Here is a 27,352-nt window from a genome sequence, read left to right on the forward strand (position 1 = left end):
TCCCAATTGTAAAAGTTGATATCAGTTCATTATCTTCTGGACTTTTAGAACGGAGAACAGTTAGGCACAGAAACAGGTCCATTAGGCAACCACATATGTGCCGACTCTCTTTCCATAATCTGCTGACATTTCTGTTCCTATATCTCCCGCTGGCGCATGAAGAAGCAAGAGTACAACCCTATCACAGTGATTGTATCGCTCTCATTCCTGAGCTCCACCAATAATTGCATCACTGGATGAGCCCTCCAGGATGTCCTCTTGAAGAGCAGCTGTGACATTCTCCCTGATTGGTAGTACAGCTTCCCCACATCCTTTACACCCGTCTCTATTCTGTTTGAAATATCTGAACCCTGGAATATTAAGCTGTCAGTCCTGCCTTTCTCTCAACCACGTTCACGTCTATTGTCATCGGCAATTGTACACAGGGTATAAATGCCATGAAAATTAACTCCTGGCAGCACCAGTGCTGTACATTACACACATAACCAATGTAAGTTAACATAAACTTAAATTAACCTAAATTATGCATAACTTACACAACAAGTTAAACATAACTACATTAGTGCAAGTTGACGGAGAAGAGAGAAGGAGAGCGGGAGAGAGGAGAGAGGGAGAGGGAGAGAGATAGAGAGAGAGAGAAATATAGTCCAAAGTATTGTTGTAGTGTTTCTTAAGACATATGCTCGACCTGCTGAATTCCTCTAGCAGCTTCGGGATTTTCAGGTGGGTTCAAGAACTTGATTCAGTGGGGACGAAGCTGTTGTCGAAACTTGAGATGTGGGTCTTGAGTGGAGTCGGGTCCAATACCAACGGTTGACAGGCATTTGAACAGGTACATGGATATGAAAGGCTTCGAGGGATATAGGTCAAATGGGGGCAAATGGGACTTGCTTTGATCGACATCTTGGTCGCAGGGAAAGTTGGGCCAAAGGGACTGTTTCTGTGTTGTGTGACTCTGTGCCTTTGGGATGTGGGAGAAACCGATAGCCAGGGGAAACCCACGGGGACACAGAGAGAACGTGCAAACTCCACACGGACAGCACCCGAGGTCCAGATTGAAGCTGGGACACGGGAGCTCTGAGGCAGCATCTCTGCTTGCTGTGATTCCGTGAAACACGTTACACACATTTACTGACTGTCACATTCACCCATCCGGTCTCGCCCATCAGAGATATTCTCCCTCTTCTGCCCATACTCCCACACCTACTGTGCAACAGAAATCTAAATGGTTTTCTCTCTTTCACAGTCCTGAAGGGTCCAGGACCTGATGCTGGACCAGTCCCACAGATGCTGCCTGACTTGCTGAGTGTTTCCAGCACTTTGGGGTTTGTTTCAGATTTCCAACAACTGCAGTTGATTTTCATTAACAACACAGTTGATCATTTACATGTGTTCCGGTGTAGAGCGACACAATATAATATTCTATTCGTTTACATTCCAGCGAGTACAATACCACCCATTGACTCACCAAATCTCTGCATCCACCTCCTCCGGAGCTGCGATTACACAGCGGGCAGGAAAAGCGAAACATTCAGCAAAGTTACTTCCATTGCAAACGAGGAATTTCGAGTTTTAGGAGCTGGACCTGACTGGGCGATAATCCCGCAGACTGAAGCGGTAACACGGAACATGTGCCTTTACAAAATGAGCAGAGCAGCAACATAAAGCATTGGTTGCGCCATCGATCCCGGAGCCGTGCCTTACCAGTGACTCCAATGGCCGCAAGAACAGGGTAGTACATGCGCTCGATCTGGAAGATTACTGGGTATCCCATTCTCTCCGAGAAACGCCTGGTGTGGTGGAACCGCTAATCCTGACTGGTCAAATATCATTGTGTGTTCAGAGAAGCCACCGTTTATAAAAACACATATATATCTCAATGGTTTGAATTGATATGTACGAGGTATGATTAGTAATTATGTGGATGACATGAAAATTAGAGATGATGTGGGTAACGAGGAAAGGTGTCTGAGACTACAGCAGGATATAGAACATAGAATATGGAACAGTACAGCACAGTATGGGCCCTTCCACCCACGATGTTGTGCCAACCTATATAAACCCACTCCATGATCAATCTAACTCTTTCCTCATACACAGCCCATAAGCCTCCATTTCTCTTACATCATATGCCTACCTGAGGGTCTTTGAAATGTCCCTTTTGTATCAGACTCCACCCCCACCCTTGGAAGTGCATTCCAGGCACCCACCGCTCTCTGACATCTAGCTACCTCTGACATCTTCTTTAAACATTCCTCCACTCACCGTAAGCGGTTGTCCTCTGGTATTGGCCATTGCTGACCTGGGGAAAAGGTGCTGGCTGTGCACTCGATATACCTCTCTCATAATTTTATACACGTCTGTCAAGTTGCCTCTCATCCTGCGTCGCTCCACCTTTCCTCATACGTTCTCTAATCTAGGCAGCATCCTGGTAAATTTCATCTGCACCCTTTCTAAATCTTCTACATCCTTCCTATAATGAGGTGACCAGAAATGAACACAATACTCCAAGTGTGGTCTAACCAGAGTTCTATAGAGCTGCAACATTACCTCACGGCTCTTGAACTCCATCCCCCGACTAATAAAGGCCAGCACATCATACGCCTTCTTAACCACCCTGTCAACTTGCGCGGCAACCTTGAGGGATCCTCCACACTATCAAAGGCCTTACTAAAATACATGTACACCACATCCACCACTCTGCCTTCATCAATTTTTTTTGACACCTCCTGGAAAAAGTCAATTAGGTTTGTGAGGCACGACCTTCCCCTCACAAAGCCATGCTGCCTCTCCCTAATAAGTCTTTGCTTCTCCAAATGCTCGTAAATCCTGTCCCTAAGAATCCTCTGCAATGGATTGCCAACCACCAACATAAGACTCAGTGGTCTATAATTCCCAGTGTGATCCCCATTACCTTTCTTGAACAAGGGAATAACATTCACCAACCTCCAGTCATCTGGTACCACTCCTGTGGTCAAGGAGGACGCAAATATCATCGTCAATCACTTCCCGCAGTGACCGATATATATCCCGTCCGGTCCTGGGGATTTAGATAAGTATTTCAGAAGCTCCAACACTAACTCTTTCTTAACCTCAACATGCTCCAGCACATTAGCCTGTTCCACGCTGACGTCACATTCGTCAAAGTCACTCTCCCTGGTGAACACTGAAGCAGAGTATTCATTAAGGACCTCCCCCCACCTCCTCTGCCTCCAGGCAAATCTTTCCCCCTTTATGCCTGAGCTGTCTTACCCTCACTCTAGTCATCCTCCTGTTCCTCATGAATGTGTGGTACACCTTGGGGTTTTACTTAATCCGACCAGCCAAGGCCTTCTCATGTCCCCTTCTAGCTCTACTAAGTCCCTTCTTAAGCTCCTTCCTAGCTACCTTATAATTCTAAAGAGCCCTCCCTGATTTTTACTTCCTAAACCTCAAGTATGTTTCATTCTTCCTCTTGACTAAATGTTCCAACTCTCTTGTCAACCATGATTCCTTCACCATACCATCCATTCCATGTCTCATTGGGACAAACCTATCCAGAACCCCATGCAAGTGGTCCCTAAACAACCTCCACATTTCTGCTGTGATTTCCCTGAGAATATCTGTTCCCAATGACGCTCCCAAGTTCCTGCTTAATAACATCATAATTAGCCCCACCCTATTAAATACTTTCCCATATCGTCTGCTTCTATCGTTTTCCATGGGTATATGAAAGGTAAAGAAGTTGTGGTCACTATCTCTGCAGTGTTCACCCACCAAGATGTCTGTCAGCTTACCAGGTACATTGCCTAGTAATAGATCCAGTATGGCCTCTCCTCTCGTCGGCCTGTCCACGTACTTTGTCAGAAATCCTTCCTGGACATACCTAACAAGTTCTGCCCCATTTAAAACTTTTGAACCAGGGAGATGCCAATCAATATTAGGGAAGTTGATAACAACCGTGTTATTTTTGCACATTCCCAAAATCTGCCTACTTATCTGATCCTCATTGTCCTGGTGGCTATTGGGGGACCTATAGGATACTCCCAATAGAGTGATCGCTCCCTTCCTGTTTCTGACTTCCTCCCACACTAACTCAGTAGACAATCCCTCCGTGACATCCTCCGTTTCTGCAGCTGTGATACTATCCCTGATTAGCAATGTGACCTCCCCCACCGCCACACCCTTTTAACTGCCTCTATATCCCTTTCAAAACATCTAAACCCCGGAACGTCAAGCAGCCAATCCTGCCCTTGCGACAGCCAAGTCTCTGTAATGGCCACAACATCGTAAAGTTGTACGGAGGATTGTCATATGGAATTTCACCCGGTCAAGTGCGAGGTGATACATTTTTGGAAATCAGACAGGGTGGGACATACGCAGTAATTAGTTCTGCACTGAAAAATGTTGACGTACAGAGGGATCTTGGGGTGCAAGTCCATAGTTCCATGAAAATGACAACACAAGTAGATAGGGTGGTAGAGAAGGCACGCAGCATGCTTTCCTTCATGTATTAGGGAATTGGATATAAGAATTAGGACATTATGTTATAACTTTACAAAACCCCTGTTAGGCCACACTTGGGATATCGTGTGCAGTTCCAGTCACCACACCACAGGAAATGTGCAATTGCACTGGAGAGAGTGAAGAGGAGATTCACTAGGATGTTTCCAGGATCGGAGGACTTTAGTTATGCGGAGAGGTTGGATGGGCAACATCCTGATGAATCTTGGGTCGTTTTCGCTGGAGCATCAGAGGCAGCGTATAAAATTCTGTGTTCCATGTTCTGTGAGAGGCGGAGATCGGGGAGATAGTCACAGTCTTTTTCCCAAGGTGGAAATGTCAAATCCTAGAGGCCATAGGTTTAAGGTGAGAGGGATAACGTTCAAAGGATATGTGGGGGATTGGAGGGGGCAAGTTTTTTGCACAGAGAGTGGTGGGTGCCTGGAACGTGCTGCCAGGGGTGGGGGTGGAGGCAAGTATGACAGCAATGTTTTCGAGGTATTTATAGACAGAAGAACAGACGGAGAATGGAGGGACATGGACAACATGTCGGCAAATGGGATTGGTTTAATTTGGCATCATGGTCGGCACAGACATGATGGGCTGAAGGGCCTGTTCCTGTGCTGTACGGGTTCTGTTGGCAGGATGGTTCCCAAATGGAAATAGGCCACAGGTCCCTCGAGGTTCTCCCTCCTCAATACGAGAGCCATCCAGCACCCCTCTTCCCCTTCCATCTCCCCCAACTCCTGCAAACAATTGCTGTATTTTAATAACTTATCCTGTCCCATCTGAATGCTCAGCTGAATTTGCAAAGACGGTGCATTCCAGAACCTCTTCACTCACTGCTCTCAATACGTCTCCTCAAGTCACTTTTACTTCTTTTCAAATCACCTTCATCTTCTTTCTGTTGGTTCTTGACCCATCTGCCAATGGAAACAGAATCTCCCCTTCTGTCAGATCCCATCATGACCTCTTGTCTTCTAAGGAGAGCGACCCCAGCTTCGCTGGTACTTCATGTCCCGGAAGCCCATCGTCCCTGGAATCTTCACAGTCATTTCTCCCCGCTCCCTCTCCGAAGCCTTCACAGCTTTTCTCAGGACAAGTGTCCCAAACTGAGGCAGTACCCCAGCTGTGCCCCCGCCCCATATTTCGTTGTGTGGGGTCTGATCCCACCCGTTCCAGTGTTTCCTGTGATGTCCATTGGCCGGTTTTACCAGGGCTCTTTAGTGCCACAGTCAGATCCTGCTTTGGTGTTGAGGGCAGTCGCTCCCACCTGTGAGTTTTAAAACTGCCGTCCAACATCCAGACAGACTGTGCCATACATTAGTACATCGAGGTAGTAAAAAGGAAAACAGAATGCAGAGTATAGTGTTCTAGTTACAGAGAAAGTGCAGTGCAGGTTGACAAATAAAGAGCAAGGACATGACGAAGCAGATTAGCAGATCAAGAGTTCATCTTTTAGCGTATGAGAGTTCCGTTCAAGAGTATGATAACAGCGGGATAAAAGCTGTCCCTGAGTCTGGTGGTACGTGCTCTCAGGCTTTTGTATCTTCTGCCCAACGGGAGAGGGGAGAAGAGAGAATGACTGGGTGGGAGGAGTCCTCGATTACATTGGCTGCTTTCCGAGGCAGCGGGAAGTGTAGACGGAGTCAATGGAAGGGAGGCTGGTTTGCGTGAGACTGGAGGCTTCTTTGGTCTGTATTCACAACTCTCTGCAATTTCTTGCGGTTGTCACACCAAGCCATGTATCCAGACAGGATGCTTTCTATGGTACATCTCTAAAAATCGGTGGGAGTTGTTGAGGACATGCAGAATTTCCTCATCCTTCTGAGGAACTAGAGGTGCTGGTGTGCTTTCTTAGCTGTAGTGTCCCTGTGGTTGGACCAGGACAAATTGTTGGTTCTATTTCCACCTGGGAACTTGAAGCTCTCAACCATCTCCACCTCAGGACCATTGATACACACAGGAGCGTGTACACCGCCCTGCTTCCTAAAGTCAATGACCAGCTCTTTCATTTTGCTGACATTGAGGGAAAGGTTGTTGTCTTGACACCCTGCAACGAGGCTCTCTGCCTCTTTCAGGGACTCCATCTTGTTATTGTTTGAGATCTGGCCCACTAAGGTCGTGTCATCTGCAACCTTGTAAATGGAGTTAGAGCAGAATTTGGCCACGCAGCCGTGCGCGTACAGAGGGTATAGTCGGGGGTTGAGGACACAAACTTACAGGACAGCAGTGTTGAGGATGCTCATGCCCAAAAACCTTTTATGCACTGGGGATTCAAGTGCTCCTCGGGACCTAAAACATAGAATATTACAGTACAGGAACAGGCCCTTCAGCCCATGATGACTGTGTCGACCATGAAGCCAAACTAAACTAAACCTATTTGCCGGCTCCTGATCCATATCTCCCCCCCCCCTCCCCATTCCCGGCCTGTTCATGTGTCTGTCTAAATGCCTCCTAAGTGCCACGATCACGTCTGCTTCCACCACCACTATTGGCAGCACATTCCAGGCACCCACCACTCTGTCTAAAAAACTTAATCTGCACATCTCTTCAAACTTTCTTCCTTAAAGCTATGTCCTCTACCTTGGGAAAAAAGACTCTTTCTACCCTATTTGTGCCTCTCATTATTTTATAAATCTCTATCAGCTCTCCCCTCAGCCTCTGACACCCCAGAGAAAACAACTCACGTTTGTCCAATTTCTCCTTATTATGAACACTCTAATCCTGGTGGTATCCTGGTGAACCTCTTCTGCACTTTCTCCAAAGCTTCTACATCCTTTCTGTAATGGGGAGACCGGAACTGCACACAATAACTCAAATGTGACTTTGACCAAATGTTTATACAGCTGCAACGTGACTTCCTGACCCTTTCACTCCATGCTAGCACCAATGAGGGCAAGCGTGCTGTTTGCCTTCTTTACCACTCTACTTGTGTCACCACTTTCCTGGTGATATGGACGTAATTTTCTAGATTAGCGACCTTGTCAAATGCTTTACCAACATCCACGTGGACAACATCCACCCTCATCTTCGTCAGCTCCTCAAAAGATCAATCCTTCATATGACAAAGCCATGCTGACTTTCCCAAGTTAATTCATGCTTTTCCAGATGCAAGAAGATCCTATCTGTAATGAATTCACTACCACTGATGCAAGGCTCATTGATACACAACATCTGGGTTGTCCCTGTTGCTCTTCTTAAATTAGGGAACAAAGGGCTATTTGGACCTCGCTTGTGGCTGATGAGGATCTCATTGGCAAATGCCCCAGCAATCTCCTCTCTTGCCTCTCTCATTGAACTTGATTTGGTCCCATCAGGCCCTGGGGACATCCAATTTAATGTTCTTCAAGAGACTCAGAACCTCTTCTTAATGGATATCAACATGCTACAGACAATCTGCATACCCCTCTCTTCTTTCACTGTTGTCTGTGTCCTTCTCCTTGGTGAATACTGATGCAAAGTATTCATTTAATAGCTCGTCCACTTCCTATCGGTTCCCTCCTTTGTCCTTGAGTGGCCCTATCCCCTCCCTGGTTACCCTCTTGATTTTAATGTGTGTATCGAAAGCCTTTGTAATTCTGTTTAACCTAAATTTCCACAGACACTTCATGGCCCCTTTGAGCCTTCCTGATCCCCTGTTTAAGTTTTTCCTGCTTCCTTCATATTCCTCAAGGTCCATGTGTGATTCCAACTTCCTCAATATTACGTATACTTTCTTTTTTGACTAAATTTACAATGTCCCTCGGCATCCAAGGCTACTGAAAATGCCATCTTGGTCTTTCTCCCCCACAGAAACATGTTGGACCTGAATTCTGACCAACTGGCCTTTAATAACACCTACATGTCAGATGTGGATTTAGCCGACAACAACGGCTCTCAATCTACTCTCCTCACCCCTGCCTCACACTGTTGTCATTAGCTGATCCAAATTTTGCACTTTCCCCCAAAGTCCAGTCTTATCCTTATCCAGAACTACCTGAAAAATTACGGAGTTATGATCACTGTTCCCAAAATGCTCTCCCACTGAAATTGTAATGACCTTCCTAACACAAGGTCAAATATGGCCCCTTGCCTGGTTGAACCATCTATGCACCGTGTGCAGAAACCCTCCTGGATGCACCGAACAAATTGTGCCACATCGACGCCTCTGGCACGAAGGAAGTCCTGGTCAGTATTGGAGTAAGGTATAATCACCCACAACAACTGCCCTGTTGCTTTTACACCTTTCCATAATCTGCCTACACATCTGTTCCTCTATCTCCCGCTGGCTATTGGGAGGTTTTCAGTATAATCCCATCAGAGTGAGTGCACCTTTCTTATTCCTGAGCTCTCCCCTCATTACCTCTCTGGATCAGCCCTCCAGGATGTCCTCTCTCAGTGCCGCTGTGACATTCTCACTGATCAGTAGTGCAATTCCCCCACCTGTTTTACATCCCTCTCCTTCACATCCGAAACATCTGAATCCTGGAACACTGAGCTGCCAATCCTGCCCTTCCCTCAACCAAATCTCGGTAATGGACACAACATCGTTGTTCCGTGTACTCAGCCAAACTATAAGCTCATCTGCTTTATCTAAAATACTCTTTGTGTTGAAACAAATAAACTTGTAAAGTATAAACGGGTCTGGTTCAGAAGAGCTGGTTCACACAGTTATTAACTGGGCAGGTGGAGACTCACCAAGAACTAGGCGGCAGTGCTGAGGGTGGACACGTCAGGAATAGGAAATGAGATGGTAATAGATTCTGGTTCAAGGTCGGCTTTACATTATTGTTTAAATAATTTAACAATTTGAATGAATGGGTATCTAACCCCATTTTTTAACTCCTCTCTGAACTTACTCTGAGTTAGAGCATAAATACACGTGTTGGTGCAGGAACTGAGCAGCCTCAGCATGTATCCCGTCTGTTGGACAATATATACAGGATTACTGATGCTTCTGTCTGTATAATTAAAGTTTACAACCGGCCAGTTTAAGGAATGTACCACATACGGAACCCACATCAGTATAAAATTGGCAGACAAAGCAAAGAGTAAAACGATGGATTTCCTCCTGTTCTCCGTCTCTGGGTAACGCGGTTCTCTCCCTTGCTGTTGGTGCGGAGTCCCCTGCGGAGACGATTGGCTGTAACAATGTTCCTGACAGTCAGAGCATTAAACACCAAGATCAACGCAATTGGAAGTAGTGGTGTTAGAAAACTGTTGATCCACTCGAACACAGTCCAGAAGATTAATGTGTAATAGTCTGGGCTTTGCTTACAAAACCATGGGACATTGTCAATGATAACTCCCGGCACAAATTCAAAGTACCAGGGGATGGATCGCAAGCAGCCGACGGCGCTCACTGTTCCTAAAACCACAGCCGCTGTGTTCTCGGTGCAATATCTTGGTTTCAGCTTCTGACAACAAATGGCCACGTATCGGTCAAAGGTGAAAGCCACTGTGAACCAGACAGAACATTCCAGAGCCGTCTGAAACATAACAATCCTAACTGCACACACGGGAGTTATGAACAGGAAAGTAACTGGGAAATAGATGTTATTAATTCGATTCAATATCACATTGAGAATGACGAGCAACAGATCAGCTGCAGACATTGCCACCAGGTAGCAGGTGATGCATTTGGAGAGACCACACCTCCCCCGTTTCAGGATCACAATCGCCACGAAGTTAACTGCAGGAAATAGAATGAAGTAAGAACATGTTAGTTGCAAAAATGATGGAAGGAATATCTGTTATATTCGTCAAGAAGGAAAAGGAATCATCTGCGTGTTCGGAAGCGGAAATGCGACAGTGCCTTTCCGGAATATGTGGGAGGCAGGACAGAACTTAAACGGGGAATCAGTCGGGCCAACAGGGGCCTTGAAATATCCTTGAAAACACCACCCAAAATGTCGACTGTCCATTTGCCTGCTCAGAGGCTGCCTGACCCGCTGAGTTCCTCCGTTAGGTTAGTTTGTTTGCTCTAGATTCCAGCGTCTCCAGTCTCTGGTTACTCTGGATCCAAAACGGGCTTGGTGGCAGGAGGCAGAACGTAGTTGTGGAGGGGTGTTGTCTGATGGAAGTATTTAACAAGTGGTGTACGGCACGGGTTGGTGCCGGCACCGTTGTTGTCTCCAATGTACAGAAATGACTTGGGTGAGAATGTAAGATTAAGATTATTGGAATCACAGAGTCATACCGCACGGAAACAGGCCCTTCGGCCCAACTCGTCTGTGCCCACTGTGTTGCCATAGAACCATAGAACAATACATCACAATTCAGGACCTTCGGCCCACCATTCTGTGCCGACCTTCAAATCACACCTAAGACTATCTAACCCCTTCCTCCCACATATCCCTCTATCTTAAATTCCTCCATATGCTTATCTAACAATCTCTTGAACTTGACCAACGTATCAGCCTCCACCACCACCCCAGGCAGCGCATTCCATGCACCAACCACTCTCTGGGTGAAAAACCTCCCTCTGACATCTCCCCTGAACTTCCCACCTATTACCTTAAAGTCATGTCCTCTTGCTTTGAGCATTGGTGCCCTGGGAAAGAGGCGCTGTCTGTCCATTCTATCTATTCCTCTTAATATTTTGTATATCTCTATTATGTCTCCCCTCATCCTCCTTCTCTCCAATGAGTAAAGCCCGAGTTCCTTTAGCCTCTCCTCATAATCCATACTCTCTAATCCAGGCAGCATCCTGGTAAATCTCCTCTGCACACTTTCCAATGCCTCCACATCCTTCCTATAATGAGGCAAGTGGGCTGGTCCAGTGAGATAATCTCATCTGCCCACGTTTGGCCCATAGGCCTCTAAACCTCTGCTGTCCATGTACGTGTCTCGATGGCTTTTAAACTTTGCTGATGTGCCCGCCTCAACCACTATTTCTGGCAGCTCATTCCAAATACGCACCACCCTTTCTGTGAAGAAGCTGCCCCTGATGTCCCTTTTTAATGTCTCGCCTCTGATCTTAAACCTATGTCCCCTTGTTTTTAGCGCCCCCTCCCTGGAAAAAGGACTTTCACCCTGTCTATGACCCTTATGATTTTATATACCTCTGTCTGGTCACCCCTCAATCTCCTACGTTCCAGGAAATAAAGTCCTAGTCTACACAACTTCACCTTGTAACTCAGGCCCTAAGTCCAGGCAACATCCTGGTAAATCTTCTCTGCACTCTTTCATAGAAACATAGAAACATAGAAAAACCTACAGCACAATTCAGGCCCTTCGGCCCACGAAGCTGTGCTGAACATGTCCCTACCCTTGTTTAATAACATTTTTCCAATAACATGGTGACCAAACCTGAACACAATACTCCAAGTGCTGCCTCACCAGTGTCTTACATAACTGCAACATAACTTCTCAACTCCTGTACTCAAAGCCCTGACTGATGAAGGCCAGCGAGCTAAACGCCTTCTTCACCACCTTATTCACATGTGACACCGCTTTCAGTGAACTATGCACATTCACCCCTAGGTTCCTCAGTCCATAACATTCCCCAGGGCCCGAATGTTCACTGAATAAGTCCTACCCTGGTTTGATCTCCTTTCCCTGATAACAATCTCGCCCAATCAACCTCTGCAAGATCACACCCAATGGCTCCAAAATTTGTTCTGCCCCAGTTAAGGACCTTATCCTGTGAACCAGTTGTATCCTTCTCCATAACTATTTTAAAGCTAATGGATTTATGTTCACTGGACCCAAAGTGCTCGCCGACAGACACTTCTGCCACTTACCCTCCCTCATTCCCCAGGAGGAGGTCCAGTGTTTCACAATCTCTGGTAGTTCGCTCTATATATTGATAAAGGAAACCTTCTGGGACACATTTCACACATTCCACTCCGTCGAAGCCAATCCCCTGATGGTTGGCCCAGGCAATATTAGGGGAGTTAAAATCTCCCACTAATGCCACCCTATGATGTTTACAACTGGCTGCAACCTCTCTACGTATCTGCTCCAATCCCTGTGGAGTATTGAGGGGACTGATAATACAATCCCATCAGGGTGACCCTCCACTTCTTGTTTCGAAATTCTACCCATATGGCCTCACTGGACGATCCCCCGAGAATATCCGCTCCAGGCACTGTAGTGCAGTGGTTAACATAACGCTTTACAGCGCCGGCGACCCGGGTTCAATTCCGGCCGCTGTCTGTAAGGAGTTTGTACGTTCTCCCCGTGACTGCGTGGGTTTCCTCCGGGTGCTCCGGTTTCCTCCCACATGCCAAAAACGTACGGGTTAGGAAGTTGTGGGCGTGCTATGTTGGCTCCAGAACCCTGGCGACACTTGCGGGCTGCCCCCAGAACACTCTACGTAACAGATGTATTTCACTGTGTGTTTCGACGTACATGTGACTAATAAAAATCTTATCTTATCTTATCAATGACCATTGTTATGTCCTCTTTCATTGAGAATCTACGTCCTGGAACATTGAGCTGCCAGTCCTGTCCTTCCCTCCGCAGTTCGTATTTCAAGGTGATGTGAAAAGTTTGGCTTCAGTGAGAAGGTTGTTTCTGGATACAGGGGGACGTAGATCAGCTGGAAAGGTGGGTAGAACAGGGGCCGATGGAATTTCTTCCAGACAAGTGTGAGGGAAGTCAAATTCTGGTACAACACACAAAGTGAATGGCAGGGAGCTTAGTGGTGGATGTACAAAGAGACCTTGGGGTGCAAATCCATAGCTCCCTGAAAATGGTGACACAGGTGAATCGAGTTGTGAAAAACAACGTTTGGGATATTTGCCTGCTGTGGCTGAGGCACTGTGTACAGCAATACAATGTGGCGGCTATAGAAGGTTTCAAAAGAGCAGACTCTCGAGACTTTGTTTTCAGTTTCAGCGAGCAAGACCCTGAAAGAGGCACACTTGCATATTGTTGGTACTAATTGATTGGCTAACTAGCTAATTGACAGCAGCCAATAAAAGCAAGGGGGGCCAAGTAGAGCAGCCATTGTTGGAGTGCTCAGTGTTGGAGTGGGGAGCTGAGGCTGAGGCTCAAGAGGCTTCGGTATGAAGAGACAGAGTAAGTGGCCCAGTTATTGGGAGTGAGAGCAGCTCAATAGGAAAAAAGGCTTCAGTGAGAAGGTACAGGTAAGGTTTTTTTTGTTGTTGCCTTCTATTTGGCCTTGGTTCAGGAGGCTTCAGTGAGCAGAGGCTGAGGTGAGGTGTCTTGTTGAACAGTGAGAGCGGAGGGAATGACAGTCAGGGCAGTGATATGCTCCTCCTGCAAGATGTAGGAAATCAGGGAGACTGCAGTGTCCCTGATGACTACACCTGGCAGAAGTGCTTCTGGTGCAGCTCCTGACAGACTGCATCAGGGAACTGGAGCTGGATGGACTCAGAATCATTCAGGGGGCTGAGGGGTTGATGGACAGGAGTTACAAGGAGGCAGTTACGCCCAGGTTGCAGGATGCAGGTAGCTGGGTGACCGTCAGGGGAGGGAAAAGGAATAGGCAGTCAGTGCAGGGAACCCCTGTGGACGTTCCCCTCAATAGCAAGTATACAACTTTGTTGGGGGGGGGGGTGGGACTCCTACCAGGGGAAAGCCACAACAGCCGGGTCTCTGGCACCGAGTCTGGCTCTGTGGCTCAGAAGGGAAGGGAGGAGAAGAGAAGAGTGATAGTTATAGGAGATTCATTGGTTAGCGGAAAAGACAGGAGATTCTGTGCTGTGGAGAATGTAGAAGGTTGTCGTACATTACAATGGGATCAGACTAGAATTACATATTATGTACAGTTCTGGTCACCACACCACAGGAAGGATATGGCAGCAAAGGACAATATAGAAGAGGTTCACCAGGATGTTGCCTGGAATGGAGGGCTGTAGTTATAAGGAGAGATTGGATGGATGGGATTCTCACTGGAACATAGGAGGTTGAGGGGTAACCTGATAAATGAGATAGTTAGAATTGTTTTCAATATCTATGACCCTCACAACATTATCAAGAAGCAGAGTTGTGGAGAACCCGAGAGCACAGTTCAAGGTGAGGGGGAGAAACTTGAAGGAGATCTGAGGGGTAAGTTTTTCCACAGAGTAAAATGGTTACATGGAAGGACCTCCCAGAGGAAAGGGTAGAGGCAGGTAGAATCAGTGTTTAAAAGTCGTTGACTCTGGTACTTGGAGAAGAAAGGAGTTGAGGGATATGGTCCTCGTTGTGACAAATGGAATTAGTGTAGATCCCATCATAGACAGTCGGCATGTCTTTGTGTCTGGGAAATCGAATCTCATGAATTGGGTTGAGTTTACTGAAGAGACGACTAAGAAGGTAGTCATAGTCGTACAGCACGGAAACTGGCCCTGGCCCATGCCGACCAAGATGCCCCATCCAGGCTCGTCTCATTTGCCATCATTTGGCCCATATCCTTTAAACCTTTTCAATCCATGTCCCCGGCCAACTGTATTGTATCTGCCTCAGCCACTTCCTCTGGCAGCTCATTCCACCCACACCACCCTTTGTGTTTATTTTTTTTTAAAAGTTGCCCCTCAAGTTCCTGTTAACTCTCTCCCCTCTCTCCTTAAACCCGTGCCCTCTAAGGTTAAAGATTTCTTTATTAGTCACATGTACATTGAAACGCACAGTGAAATGCATCTTTTGTATAGAGTGTTCTGGGGGCAGCCCGCAAGTGTCGCCACGCTTCCTGCGCAAAAACAGCATGACCACAACTTCCTAACCTGTACGTCTTTAGAATGCGGGAGGAAACCCACACAGACGCGGGGAGAACGTACAAATTCCTTACAGACAGCGGCCGGAATTGAATCCGGGTTGCTGGCGCAGTAATAGTGTTATGCTAACCGCTACACTACTGCCCCTCTAGTTCTTGATTCCCCAACCAAGACTGCGTGCATTCACTATATCTATGCCCCTCATGATTTTATATACCTTTGTAAGGTCACCTCTCAGTCTCCTGTGCTTCAAGGAATAAAGGCCTAGCCTGTCCAAACTCTCCCTATAACTCAGTCCCTCAAGTTCTGGCAATATCCTTGTAAATCCCTTTTGCGTTCTTTCCAGTTTAATAACATCTTTCCAACAGTAGAGTGAGCAAAAACGATCACAAGTGCGGTTTCACCAGTGTCCTGTACAACCGCACCACGACCTCCCAACTTCTGTCTCAGTACCCTGACTGATGAAGGCCAGCGTGGCAAATGCCGCCTTCACCACCACGTCTACCTGTAACTCCACTTTCAGGGAACTATGTACTTGTACCCCGAGGTCCGTCTGTTCTACAACACTCCCCGGGACCCTGCTGCTCACTGTGAAATTCCATCCTCATTTCTCATCCTAAAATGCGACACCTCGCACTTATCCAAATTAAACTTCATTTGCCATTCCTCAGCCCACTTACACAGCTGATCAAGATCCCCCTTAATTTTTTATAACCTTCTTCACTGTCCACTCTATCACCTATTTAAGTGTGATCCGCAAACTTATAAGCCTTGTACATTCTTATCCAAATCGTTGATATAGATGACAAACAACAATGGGCCCAGCACCGACCCCTGAGGCACACCACTGGTCACGGGCCTCCAGTCCCAGAAACAACCTTCCACCATCACCCTCTGCTTCCTACCACTGAGCCAATTGTGTACCCATTCAGTCAGCTCTCCCTGGATCCCATGCAATCTAACCTTCCAGAGCAGCGCACCATGTGGAACCTTAACAAAGCCTCACTGAAGTCCAGATAAACCAGACCTACTGCACTGCCCTCATTGACTTTTATGGTCACATCGTCAAAAAACTCAGTCAAGTCTGTAAAACACGATCTCCCATGCACAAAGCAGTTCAGATTACACCTAATAAGCCACTGTCTTTCCAGATGTACGTCTACCTTATCCCTCAGAATCCTCTCCAGTAACTTACCCACCACAGATGTTAGACTTGCTGGTCTATAGTCCCCAGGTTTTTCTTTGCCATCCTTAAAGGCACAACATTCGCCACCCTCCAGTCTTCCAGCACCTCAGCCGTGGGTAACGATGATGCAAATATCTCAGCCAGGGCTCCTGCAATTTCTTCTCTAGCCTCCCACAGTGTTCCTGGATAAACCTTGTCAGGTGCTGGAGATTTGTCGACCTTCATATATTTTCAGATATCCAGCACTCCCTCTGCTGTTAATGCAGACTGTCCCCAAGACCTCCCCATTTGCTTTGTCCCAGTTACAAAGTCTTCATGTTTTTCTCCTCGGTAAAAGCAGAGGAGAAATATCATTTAAGGACCTTGTCCATCTCCTGCAGCTTCAGACAAAGGTGTCCCCTTTGGTCTTTGAGGGAGTTTTTCTCTTAGTTACTCCTTTTTTCTTAATACTCTTAAAATCTCTTTGGATTTTCCTTAATATACTCTGCCGAAGCCTCTTCGTTCTGCCATTTTGCCCTCCTGATTTCCTCCTTGAGCACACTCCTGAATCCCCTATACTCCTCCCGGGATTCACTTGATCCCAGCAGCCTGTACCTGACCAATACCCCCTTTCCTGGCCAGGGCCTCAAAATCCCTTATCATCCAGTGTTCCCTACCCCTACCAGCCTTGCCCTTCACTCTAACAGGAACATGCAGACCTTGAGTTCTCACTATCTCACCTTTAAAAGCTTCCCACTTGCCTGTGGTCTGTTTGCCCGCAAACAACCTGTTCCATTCAACCTTTGCAAGCTCTCGTCAAGACAGATTAGGGAAGTGCAGTAGATAGCATCTACATGGACTTTAGCAAGGTGCCACATAGTGGGCTGGTCTGGAAAGTTCAATCACATGGGATCCAGGGCATGCCAGCCCATTGTATATAAAATTAGCTTGATGGCAGGAGACAGAGGGTGGTAGTGGAGGATTGTTTTCGGACTGGAGGCCTGTGCCCAGCAGTGTGCCACAGGGATCAGTGCTGGGTCCCCTGTTGTTCATTATTTATATGAACAATTTCGATGAGAATGTGGGTTGCATGGTTAGTAGGTTTGTGTGTAACACTACGATTGGAGGTATAGTGGACAGTGAAGAAGGTTATCAAGATTACAAAGGGATCTCGATCAACTGAGGGATGGCAGATAGACTTTAATTCAGATAAATGTTTGGTGTTTTTTGGGAAGACAAACCAGAGCAGGACTCACACAGCAAATTGTAGGGCTTTTAGAGTGTTATAGAACAGAGACCCAGGGATGCAGGTACATAGTTTCCTGAAAGTGGTGACATGGGTAGACGGGCTGGAGAAGGCTTTAGGCACGCTGGCCTTCATTAGTCAGACCACTGAGTTCAGGAGTTGGGACGTCATGTTACAGCTGTACAAGATTCTGGTGTGGGCACAATTGGAGTATTGTGTGCAATTCTGGTCGCACTGTTATTGGACGGATGTCATTAAACTTGAGAGGGTGCAGAAAGATGTGTGGTGATGTTACGGAGACTGGAGGGTTTGGGTTATAGGGAGAGACTGGACAGGCTGGGACTATTTAACCTGGAGCATTGGAAACTGAGGGGTGACCTTAGAGGCTTATAAACTCATGAGGGGCAGAGATAAGTTGAATGGTCACAGTCTTTTCTCCAGGGTAGGGGAGTCCAAAGCTGCAGTGCATGGGTTTAAGGTGAGAGGGGAAGGATTTAAAAGGGACCTGAGGAGCAGGTTTTTCACACAGGGTGGTGGGAACATGGAACGAGCTGGAAGAGGAAGTGGTAGATGTGGGAACACTTACCATGTTTAAAAGACATTTGGGCAATTTCATGCAGAGGAAAGGGTCAGAGGCACATTGGCTGGGCGCAGGCAAATAGAATGAGCTCAACTCGACATCTTTGTTGGCACGGACAAGCAGGGCTGAAGGGCTGATTTCCGTGCTGCATGGTTCTGTGTTTCTGACATCGCTATAAAATTCCCCTGTGATCCAGCATCTCCTCCCGTGATCCGATACCTCCCTGTGATGTTGATCGACAATGTTTGTTCGATAAAGTGTGTTCAAATGTGACAATATAATCTCGAACTTACCTTTCACTGTCATGCAGTACGGTCAGTCAGCAAACCAGCTGACGGGCTCACTGAACGTGGAACAGTACAGCAGGGGAACAGACCATTCGGCCCACCTTGTCTGTGCCGACCATGCTGTCTGTATCCATCCATTCCCTGCCTGTTCACGTGTGTCTAAATGCTTCTTAAATGTTACTGTCATATCTGCTTCCATTCCCTCTGCTGGCAGCCCGTTCCATGCACACCTCACTCTCTGTGTAACAAACTTGCCCTGCATATCTCCTTTACACCTCCCCCCCCTTACCTTAAATACATGTCCTCTGGTATTTGACATTCCTGGCCTGGGAATATGACAGTGATCATCAACCCTATCAATGCTTCTCTTAATCTTTCAGACTTCCATTAGGTCGTCCCTCGGCCTCTGATGATCCAGAGAAAACAACCTACGTCTGTCCAACCTCTCCTGTAACACACATCCTCTAATCCAGGCAGCATCCTGGTGAATCTCTTCTGCACCCTCTCCAAAGCCTCCACATCCTTCCCGTATTGGGACGACCAGAACTGCACACAATACTCCAAGTGTGGCCTGACCAGAGTTTTGTTGAGCTGCAACTTGATTTCCTGACATCATCAACACCCAAACCAATGAAGGCAAGCACGCCGTCCACCTTCTTCACCACCCTATCTACTTATGTGGCCACTTTCACAGAGCTCTGGACTTGAACGCCAAGATCCCTCAGTACATCAATGCTCCTGAGAGCTCTGCCATTTACTGTACACTTTCCCCTTACATTTGACCTCCAAAGTACAACACCTCACACCTGTACTGATTAAACTCCCTGACATCCGCAACATGGATTTCTCTAACTTCCGGTAACCCCGCCCCTCTGTCTCTCCTCCCCCCCCCCCCTTTATCTCCTTTGCCTTCCCTCACTCCTGGGTCCCGCTTAACCCTTCTCTTTCCCCAGTCAAGGCTTGCTGAAACCAACACTGGGATCAAGCATGGCCTTGGACTTCTGTTATATCAGCTCAGGCGTGGCCAATGTGACCTTCCTTCACCCCCACCCACACACAGCTCACCGATCTGAAAATGTGTGCGAGCTTCTTCCTCAAACTGCTTCAGTCATTCCCGATGCAAATCGTGGAATTCCACTCATGCGAGCGGTGATAAAAGAAGAACAACGCTGTGTGTCCTTGGGGAGGGCAGAGTATGGGTTGGCGATAAGTGACTACTTTAACTTGGAAACCCATCATCGACCCGAGCGACATTCACCCTCTGTATCCGAGGGGAACATGTCTTCATTTGATAACGTGGCGAGGACAATGGTGAGATTGCACCTCCCTTGGCACTGACATGGTCAGACATTTCAAAACAACATAAGGTAATTTATTGCACTAAAAACCCTTAAAATAGATCGTATTCCATCAGATTTCCAACAACTGCGGTTGATTTTCATTAACAACACATTTGATCATTTACATATGTTCCGGTGTAGGGCGACACAATGTAATATTCTACTCGTTTACATCTCAGCGAGTACAATACCACCCATTGACTCACCAAATCCCTGCATCCACCTCCTCCGGAGCTGCGATTACACAGCGGGCAGGAAAAGAGAAACATTCAGCAAAGTTACTTACATTGCAAACAAGACGTTTCGTGTTTTGGGAGCTGGACCTGACTGGGCAATAATCCCGCGGACTGAAGCAGCAGCGCTGAACATGTGACTTTACAAAACGAGCAGAGCAGCAACACAAAGCATTGGTTGCGCCATCGATCCCGGAGCCGTGCCTTACCAGTGACTCCAATGGCCGCAAGAACAGGGTAGTAAATGCTCTCGATCTGGAAGATTACTGGGTATCCCATTCTCTCCGAGCAATGCCTGGTGTGGTGGAGCCGCTGATCCTGACTGGCCAAATATCATTGAGTGTTCAGAGAAGCCACTGTTTATATTGGGAACTAACCTCCGGTGAGACAATTAGTCTTGTAACATAACGTGGATTAGTGACACGCATCTGAACAAGGAGGCAGTCAAGCATTTTATTCCAAGGTTTGTGATGGAATACGATCGATTTTAAGGATTTTAATGTAACAAATGACCATATGTTGTTTTGAAATGTCTGACCATGTCAGCGCCAAGGGAGGTACAATCCCACCATTGTCCTCGTCACGTTATCAAATGAAGACACGGTCCCCTAGGATACAGAGGGTGAATGTCGCTCGGGTAGATGAAGGATTTCCAAGTTAAAGTGGTCACTTGTCGTCAACCCATACTCAGCCCTCCCCAAGGACACACAGCGTTGTTCTTCCTTTATCACCGCTCGCATGAGTGGAATTCCATGAGTTGCAGCGGGAATGACTGAAGCAGTCTGAGGAAGAAGCTCGCACACATTTTCAGATCGGTGAACTGTGTGTGTGTGGGGTGGGGGGGGGGGAGGAAGGTCACCTTGGTCACATCAGAGCTGCCGTAACAAAAGTCCAAGGCCATGCTTGATCCCAGTCGTGGTCTCAGCAAGCGTTGTTTAGGGTTAAACGGGATTGGAATGGAAAACCCCTGTGTGTACCCCTGGTACCTGCCTGAAGCAGACATGACAACTGCTTCCATTAAAAATCACATTGCCCCTCCTGAAGGAAAGGTGAGCATGGCATATTGCTCAACAGCAGTTGGGTGTCCTTCTGCACTGTACGAGGACCATCGCTGATGTAGTACGGTGGGATTGGAGGGCGAAATGTCATGGGTTTGGGAATCTGACATCCTGTGACTCATGAGAAAGGGCCAAGGCACCATTGCCCTCGGGCCCAGGGAGATACCAGATGGTCAGGCGGCAGCGGGAGGACGTGGGACATGTCACTCAGGGCATGGACGGCATTTAGTGTCCTTGCACACATCATAGTCATAGAGTCGTACAGCACGGAAACATACCCTTTGGCCCAACTCGTCCAGGACAACCAAGATGCTAATCTACACGAGTCCCATTTGCCCGTGTTAGGCCCATGTCCCTGAAAACTTTCCTATCCATGTACCTGTCCAACTGTCTTTTAAATGTTGTTATTGGTTTATTATTGTCACTTGTACCAAGGTACAGTGAAAAACTTTTCTTGCAGCTAAACGTTCTGGGGTACGGGTGCTATCGGTGGGATAGAGTTGGAGGTAAGAGAGGAGTGGGAGTTTCATTTATGATCAAGAGGAACATCACAGCAGCAGTCCGAGATGAGATTACTGAGGGATCGTCCCGTGAGGCTTTACGGGAGCAGCTGAGAAATAATAAGGGGATGGTCACCTTGTTGGGGCTGTACCATAGGCCCCCTAGTAGTCAATTAGAAGGACAAATATGCAGGGAGATTTCAGAAGGTTGCAAGAATAACAGGGTTGTCACAGCAGGGAATTTTAACTTACCCAATGTATTCTGGGACTGCCATCATGCTCAGGGCTTAGATGGGGTGGAACTCGTTGAGTGTGTTCAGGAAAGTTTGCTCAGGCAACGTATAGAGGCTCCTACCAGGGAGAGGGCAAAGCTTGACGTACTCTTGGGAAATGGGGCAGGACAAGTGACTGAGGTATGAGTTGGGGAGCACTTTGGGACCAGTGACCATAGTTCTATTAGTTTTAAATTAACTTGTGGACCAGTTCTGTCCCTTTCCATAACTAAAATTCTAAATTGTGGCAGGGCGAATTTTGACGGTGTGAGACAGGAGCTTGCAAAGATTGATTGTAGCATGTTGTTTGCAGGCTAAGGGACCACAGGCAAGTGTGAGGCTTTTAACGGTGAGATAGTGAGAGCTCAGGGTCTGCATGTTCTGTTAGAGTGACAGGCAAGGCTGGTAGGAGTAGGGAACCCTGGGTGATGAGGGATATTGAGGCCTGGCCCGGCAAAAGGAGGCATGGGTCAGGTACAGGGAGCTGGGATCAAGTGAATCCCGGGAGGAATATGGGGGATGCAGGAGTGTACTCAAGGAGGAAACCGGGAGGGCAATAGGAGGGGCCTGAGATAGTTTTGGCAGAGAAGATTAAAGAGAATCCCAAAAGATTTTGTGTACAGAAGGGGAAAAGAGTAACTGGAGTGAGAATAGGGACCCTCAGAGCCCAATGTGGCCACCTTTGTGTGCATCTGCAGGAGATAGGTGAGCTCATGGAGTCAGAGCATGAGAGCAGGCCCTTCAGCCGAAATGGTCTGTGCCGACCAAGATTCCCACCCAAGCTGCTCCCGTTTGCCCTCGTTTGGCCCATATCCCTCTAAACCTTTCCTATCCGTGTACCTGTCCAAGTACATTTTATATGTTGTTAATATACCTGCCTGAACCACTTCCTCTGGCAGCTCAGTCCATTTTCTGACCACTCTCTGGATGAAAGTGTTGCCCCTCAGGTTCCTATGAAATATTTCCCCTCTCACCTTAAACCTGTACCCTCTAGTTCTTGATTACCGGACCCTGGGGAAAAGACCATGCATTCACCCTATCTATGCCCCTCATAATTTTAGACACCTCTATTTTATACCTCTCAGTCTCCAACGCTCCAAAGAAAGAAGTCTTAACCTACGCAACCTCTCTCCATAACTCAGGCCCTCGAGTCCCAGCAACATCCTTGTACATCTCCTTTGCACTCTTTCCTGCTTAATGGCATATTTTATAGCAAGGTGACCAGAAAGGAACACAATATTCCAAATGTGGCCTCACCAACGTCTTGTACAACTGCAACTATACATCCCAACATCTCTACTCACTGCCCTGACTGATGAGGGCCAGCGTGCCAAAAATCTTCTTCACCACCCTGTCTACCCGTGTCGCCACTTTCAGTGAACCCTGTACTTGAACTCCAAGGTCCCTCTTTCTACAACACTCCCAAAAGCCCCACCGTTCACTGTGAAAGTCCTAATGAGGAAGTAAAGGGTTAAAAACTGTAACCATACCTATAGATGATAGAAAAAAATACCTCGCAAGCAAGAGCATGCAAGCTGCTGCCTCAATGGATAAGGTGATAATTGCTTTGTCCGGGACCTTGGTGGCAGGCCAATATACGAGACGATAAGGGTTGTAGGTGCAATAAACTGACTGGAGAAAGTTTGTTTTAAACAATGAGGATGATACCTGTCTTTGAATCTCTTGATTATAACTCAATTATAGTGGACAATAGGTGCGATGTCTGTCTTTGGTTCTCTGAAGTCTGAACGAGACTGGTGGAGCCGAATTCATTGAATGTGTGTGACCATATCTGTATAAATCACTGTCTGCTGCTTTGGACTGCAGAGACCTCCGATGAAGACCCTGCATGAGAGTTAGAGGAGAATTCTCCCGCAGTATACTGCTAATAAACGCGCTTTATCGAATCAACCTTGTGGCACTGTGTTACTTTGCAGCGGACAGAAGTGGGAACTCAAAATCGGGACAACACTATCCTCGTTTGTCTTCCCAAGATGCAACACCAAACGCCATTTACCATTCCAAAAACTCAAGCAAATTCATAAGACGTGATCTCCCATGCACAAAGCCGCGCTGACTATCTTAAATTACCCTCTGCCTTTCCAAATGCGTGCAGATCTTATCCTTCAGAATTCTCTCTGGTAACTTACCTACCACAGATGTGAGACTTACTGGTCTATAGCTCCCATTTTTGTTTTTTTTTGCAGCTTGCCTTAAATAAAGCCCAGCATTTGGCACACTCCAGTCTTCCGGCACCGCACCCGTCACTGATGATGATGATGCATGTATCTCAGCCCGGGCTCCCACAATTTCTTCTGTAGCTTCCTGCAGTGTTCTTGGATTCACCTGATCAGGTCCTGGAGATTTATCTACCTTAATACATTTTAAGACATCCAATATCTCGTCTGCTGTAATGTCCCCAAGACACACCATTAACTATCGCAAAGTCCAAAGTCTACATGTCGTTCTTCATAGTAAAAACAGAAGTGAAATATTCATCGAGGACTTGCCTGTCCCCTGCAGGTCCACACGCCTATGTACCCTTTGGTCTTTGAGGGGCCCTGTTCTCTCTCTAGTTACTCTTTTTCCCTTCATGTACTTCCGAAATCTCCTTAGATTCTCCGTAATCTTCTCTGCCAAAGCGACCTCATGCCCCCTTTTTGCTCTCTTGATTTCCTTCCTGAGTGCACTCCTGCATCCCCCATACTCCACCTGGGATTCACTTGACCCCAGCTGCCTGATCCATGCCCCTTTTTTCTCTCAGTAGTTCCATTCGGACTGCTACTGTGATGTTCTCCTTAACCAGAAATGCATCTCTCCCATCTCTCTTACCTCTGCCTCTATCCCACCTAAAGCACCTGTACCCTGGAACATTAATCTGCCAGTCCTGTCCCTCCCTGAGCCATGTTCCTGTCATGGCTGTAATATCCCAATCCCACGTAGCTATCCATGCCCTGAGTTTATCCGCTTTACCTGTCAGATCTCTTGCGTTGAAATGAATTCAAGTTAATCCAATCGATTTTCCTCACTTCTTGCCGTGCTCCTGCCTATCGTGTCTGTTCAACTTGTTCTCACTGACTTCTGCATCACTTTACAGCCTCTCATTTGCTTCCTTGATGCTTGGGATTCCACCCCCTGCCAAACTAGTTTAAACCTACCCTGGTAGCACCAGCAAATCTCCCTGTCAGGATAGTGGTCCCCCTCCAGCTCAGGTGCAACCCATACTTCGTGTACAGGTCACCTCTGCCCCAGGAAAGATCCCAATGGTTCAAAAATCTGAATCCCTGCGCCCTGCATCATTTCTTCAGCCACGCATTCATTAGCGATATCCTCCTATTCTTGCCCTCACCATCACTTGGCACAGGAGATTACTACCCTCCAGGTCCTGCTTTTTAACTTCTTTCTCAGCTCCTTATATTCACTGTGACAATGCCTACAACGACTTCTGGCTGATCATGCTTCCTCTTGGGAATGTTCTGCAGCTGTTCCAAGACGTCCTCAGCCCCGGCACCACTGCCGACACAAACAAGCCCTTCATAGTCCTTTATTAAATCACCCCCTCTTCCTCCTCATTTACTTCCTCACACAGGCACCGGTGACACATACAAGCTCCTACCTGGAGCGTACCCGCACTGATCTCACTGTCCTCCAAGTCCTTCTCCTTGGTGAGCATCAACATCAATACTCATTTAGAACCTTGCCCACATCCTCTGGCTGCAGGTATTAATCCCTTCCTTTGTCCTTGAGTGGTCCTACCCTCCCCCACGTTACCCTCATGTTTTAAATATATTCATTGAAAAGCCTTGAGACTTCCCTTAACCCTACTCACCAAGGACATTTCGGGGCCACGTTTTGCTCCCCCCACCCCCGATTCCCTGTTTAACTTCTCTCCTGCTTACTTTATATTCCTCAAAAGCCCTGTCTGATTTCAGCTTCCTCAGCCTGATATATGCCTCCATTTTCCTTTTGACTAAATTTACATTTCTTGTCATCCAAGGTTCCTGAACCTTACCATCCTTGTCTTTCTCCCTCACAGGAACATGTTTGTCCTGAATTCTGACCAGCTGGTTTTTAAACAACTCCCACGGGTCCGATGTGGACTTACCCAATAACAGCCACTCCCAATCTGCTCTCACAAGCTCCTGACTAATACTGTTGTAATTACCTTTCCAAGAGTTAACACTTTCACTTGAAGTCCAGTCTTATCCTCATCAATAACTATATGGACATCTACGGAGTTACGATCACTGTTCCCAAAATGCACTCCCACTGAAGTTGCATCACCTGACCAGGATCATTTCCCAATACAAGGTCCCATATGGCTGGACTCTGGTTGATTTACCTGCAAGCTGTTTCAGGAAACCCTCCCGGATGCACCTCACTAATTCTGAGCCTCTGGAATCAATGGTGTCCCAGTCAATATGGGGGAAAGTTTGTGTTATGTTGTATCTCTCATTGGGCTGCATTTGTATTTTTGCATTCAATTCTGGTCACCCCTTGACAGCGAGGATGTGCAGGCTTTAGAGAGGGTGCAGAAAAGGTTCAAAAGAATGCCACATGGATTAGAGGACATGAGCTATAAGGAGAGGTTGGACAAACTTTAGTTGCTTTCTATGGAGCGGTGAAGGCTGAGGGGAGATGTGAGAGAGGTTTATAAGATTGAGAGGCATAAATAGACAGCCAGTATCTTTTACTCAGGATCAAGATGCCTAATACCAGAGGGCATGCATTTAAGGTGAGGGGGGCAAGTTCAAAGGAGATGTGCAGGGCAAGTTTTTTTGACACAGAGAGTGGTGGGTGCCTGGAATTTGCTGCCAGGGATGGTGGTGGAGGCAGATACAATCGAGTCCTGTCTCTTAGACAGGCACGTGGACGTGCAGAGAATGGAAGGATATGGATGTTGTGTAGGCAGAAGGGACTCGTTTAGATCGTATTTAATTACCCGTTTAAGTAGAAGGGCCTGCTCCTGTGCTGTACTGCTCCATGAAATTAAAGTCACTCATTACAAGAACCCTGTTGCTTTTGCACCTTTCCATATTCTGCCTACCTATCTGTTCCTCTGTCTCCCACTGGCTTTGGGAGCCCTGTAGTACACCCCTAGCAATGTGATTGCACATTTCTTATTCCTGAGCTTTACCCAAATTGCCTCACTTGATGAGCCCTCCAGGATGTCCCCTTGAAGAGCAGCTGTGATATTCTCCATGATCAGTAGAGAAACTTCCCCACCTCTTTTACCTCCCTCTCTATCACGTCTGAAACATCTGAATCCTGTCCCTCTCTCCACAAAGTCTCTGTAATGGCAACAACATCATTGTTCCATGTACGAATCCAGTCTCTACATTCTCCTGATTTACCTAAAATGTTCCTTGAGGTGAAATAAATAAACTTGTGAAGTATAAACGGTCTGGTTCAGAAGAGCTGGTTCACACATTTAATAACTGGGCAGGTGGAGACTCACCACGAACCAGGCGGCATTGCTGAGGGTGGGCACGTCAGGAATAGGAAATGAGATGGTAATCTCAGTTTCTGGTTCAAGGTCG

The sequence above is a fragment of the Pristis pectinata genome, chromosome 10, assembly GCF_009764475.1.
Source record: "Pristis pectinata isolate sPriPec2 chromosome 10, sPriPec2.1.pri, whole genome shotgun sequence".
In the NCBI taxonomy this organism is placed as follows: Eukaryota; Metazoa; Chordata; class Chondrichthyes; order Rhinopristiformes; family Pristidae; genus Pristis; species Pristis pectinata.